The sequence below is a fragment of the Urocitellus parryii genome, chromosome 13, assembly GCF_045843805.1.
Source record: "Urocitellus parryii isolate mUroPar1 chromosome 13, mUroPar1.hap1, whole genome shotgun sequence".
NCBI lineage: Eukaryota > Metazoa > Chordata > Mammalia > Rodentia > Sciuridae > Urocitellus > Urocitellus parryii.
Genome location: NC_135543.1, coordinates 4,140,875 through 4,143,903, shown reverse-complemented (window position 1 = coordinate 4,143,903; position 3,029 = coordinate 4,140,875). Strand labels below are relative to the sequence as shown.

Here is a 3,029-nt window from a genome sequence, read left to right as displayed (position 1 = left end):
GTGGAAAACACCATTTCATACTCCCATGAGCGATGTCTGAGGAGTCCACCTTCTCCTAGTTCTGGCCAACACTCACCGTCTTGATTACAGCCGCTCTGGTGGGTGGGGAGGGTTTCAAACAGCATGTCCTTATGAAGAGTCATTGTTTTGACTTTCAGTGGCCTTACGACTTGTGTAACTGTCCTTTCCTTGTCTTGTGATTAAGTCACAATTTAGGATCTGCAGTCCCAGAATTCTCCCCTTCTGGCACTGATTGGTGCAATGGCGAGGGCCTGCAGGACAGGGACGGGGACGGGCGTGCAGAGGATTGTCAGAGAAGCAGAGCCCAGTTCCCTGGAGCACACATGGGCTCGGGGTCCTCCCAGGAGCACATGTGAACTCGGCATCTTCCCCGGATCACACAAACACACTCTGGAATACACATGGATTGGGGTCCTTCTTGGAGCACATGAGAGCTCAGGATCCTCCCTGGAGTACTCACAAGCGCAGGGTCCTCCCTAGAGTACATACACCATTTCAGGGTCTTCCCTGGAGAACCTGTGAGCTCAGGGTCCTCCTTAGAGGAGCACTTCCTGAGAACATGATTATGAGCCATGAATTTAAAAACTGCAAGCAGTTGCTATTATTTCCACACAAAAGTTTAGAAGTAAAACATTTAGAACCACACAGTGAAGTTGTTGCTGTTCTCTTTCACTAAGGCCTCCGTTGTTTGTTGAGGTTGGCCAGAAATCTCTGCACAAATGAGTCACCCTGTTTCTCACAGGACTCAGCTTGGTTTATAAGCCTCTGGGGTTTCCTAACCATCCACAGTTGCAGTGCATTTTGAGACTAAACTTCAGGAAACCTATAACCTTTTTTATTCTCTCCCTTCTTTTATTTTCACTTCAGTTCCATTACAACTGCTTGTTGGGCTTCCCCTCCAGACAAGGGAGAGAAGGAGGAGCCCCTGATGCTGATCCTTCACGTACACAGGTGCATCTTCCTGTGGGCACACGTCAGAGGTGGGTATCCAGCCCATCCTGGTCCCCCAAAACTGCTGCATGGGGAAAAAAAACACCAGGCTGCTTGGCTTTGAAACTCTTACAGCAGCATCCTCAGGAAAAAGTGACATCCCAGAATTGTCATTTCCCACTTGGCAAAGGACATGCAACTCTTTGCAGAAAGTAGCGCTCTGCCCCTCTGCAGGAGTCTGCATCCCTGGCTTCTCCCTGAGCTGCATAGGGCCTGCTGGTGCCCTCTTCACCAGCAGATGAAAGAAGCCTCCCCCCACAGCCTTTGGTGACCCAGGACGTTGACATTAGAAAAGCCTAAATATCTGACCATCGCTGCTTTGCCAAATGAACATCCTGAGAATACAGAGAGTTCTGGAATTAGATTCTCTTGGCCAAGGGATAAAGTAGTTACTAAATGTCAGCATGTGAGAAACCATGTGTCAGGTTGCCAGCATCTGCACCCCATTAAGCTCTCCAAGTACCCTTGAAAGACGGGGTGGGCTTCATCAGTAAAAACACTGTTTTAGACAGGAGAGTCTGTGCCACCTAGAGCCCTCTCCACAAGGGTCTCCTGGCCTTTCTGTGCTCAGCTCTTCCACCTGCTCGGCTCCAGCACACTCCTAAGAGCCCTGACACCTGCCAGTGACGTCATAAGCCACCCAGTCACTTCCTAGCTCAGAAATCTTGGGTAATTCTGGTCCCATCCCACTGTCACAACCCAAAACTTCAGGTTTTTTGTTTGTTCGTTTTGGTCTGTTTGTTTGTTTGTTTTTGAGCTACAGCCTCAGGTCTAACACCATTAATTTTTAACTTAGAAATATTCTTTTTTTAAAAATTTCTTTCTTTCACACATGACAATAGCGGAATGTATTACATTCATAGTTATCCATTCACAGCACAATTTTTCTTAACTGTATATAAAGTCTGTTCACGGTAAATTATGACATTATACATGAGCTCTCTTATTGATTTTTTTGCATTACAATTCTTAATACACCTTTATACCACAATTTATCATATCTCTGTTTGTATAGAAGTTACCAACACTGCAGTTTTTAAAAGTAAAAAAATGTTGTGCTGGACTGGGCAGCACATACACTAAAACCAGAATGACACAGGAAAGTCAGCATGGGTCCTGTGCAAGGAAGACATTCCAATCCTTGAAGTGTTCCATATATTTGTGAAAATTATAGAACACTGAGAAATAAGTTGAAGAATATGTTCCATATTAACAAAGGTGACTTACAGAATCACTGCCATCCCCATCAAAATACCAATGAAATTCTTCACAGAACTAGAAAGAACAGAATTAAAACTAATGTGGAAGAATAAAAGACCAGAATAACCAAAGCAATATTAAACGAAAAAGAACAGTGCTGGAGGCCCCTCGATGCACGATTTTAAATTATACTACAGAACTGTGGAACAAAACCAGCGTAGTACTGTCATAGAAGCAGACACATAGACCAAGACAGAGACAGACCCACCCAGATACAGTCGTCTGATAAAACCACCTTGGGGAATAAAAGCCTTCTTAAAAAATGGTGCTGGGAAAACTAAACACCCACGTGTAGGAGAATGAAACTTGCCCTGCACAAAAGTCAACTCAAAATGAATCAAAGACCTAAGAATTAGAGCAGAAACTTTGCCATTGCCAGAAGAAAACAGAGGGCCAACACTCCAGCATATGGGCACAGACAATGACTTCCTCGGTAGGACCCCTATAGCAGGAAGTAATGCCAAGAGTTAGTGAATGGGGTGGCATCAGATTAAAAAGCTTCTGTGCAGGAAAGGAAACAATTAAGAATGTGAAGAGAGAACCTACCGAAGGCGAGAAAATCTTTGCCAGCTACTCTTCTGAAAAGAATTAATATCCAGAATATATAAAGAACTCAAAAAACTTAACTCAAAATAAAAAGCCCACAAATACCCAGATCAAGAAATGGGCAAATGAAGTAAATACACGCTTCTGTAAAGAATGACTACAAATGACAAACGAATAAATGAAAAAATTCAAGATCTTTAGCAATCAGGAAA

The 3,029-nt window shown here is 43.7% G+C and overlaps 1 non-coding gene across 1 annotated transcript; it reads left to right on the top strand.

The window, feature by feature from the left end:
- Positions 1–2,066: 2,066 nt before the first annotated feature.
- LOC113182695 (U6 spliceosomal RNA) lies at positions 2,067–2,172 on the top strand. The gene has a single exon (XR_003300781.1). It is a non-coding gene; the product is annotated as a U6 spliceosomal RNA (small nuclear RNA).
- The last annotated feature ends 857 nt before the right edge of the window (positions 2,173–3,029 follow it).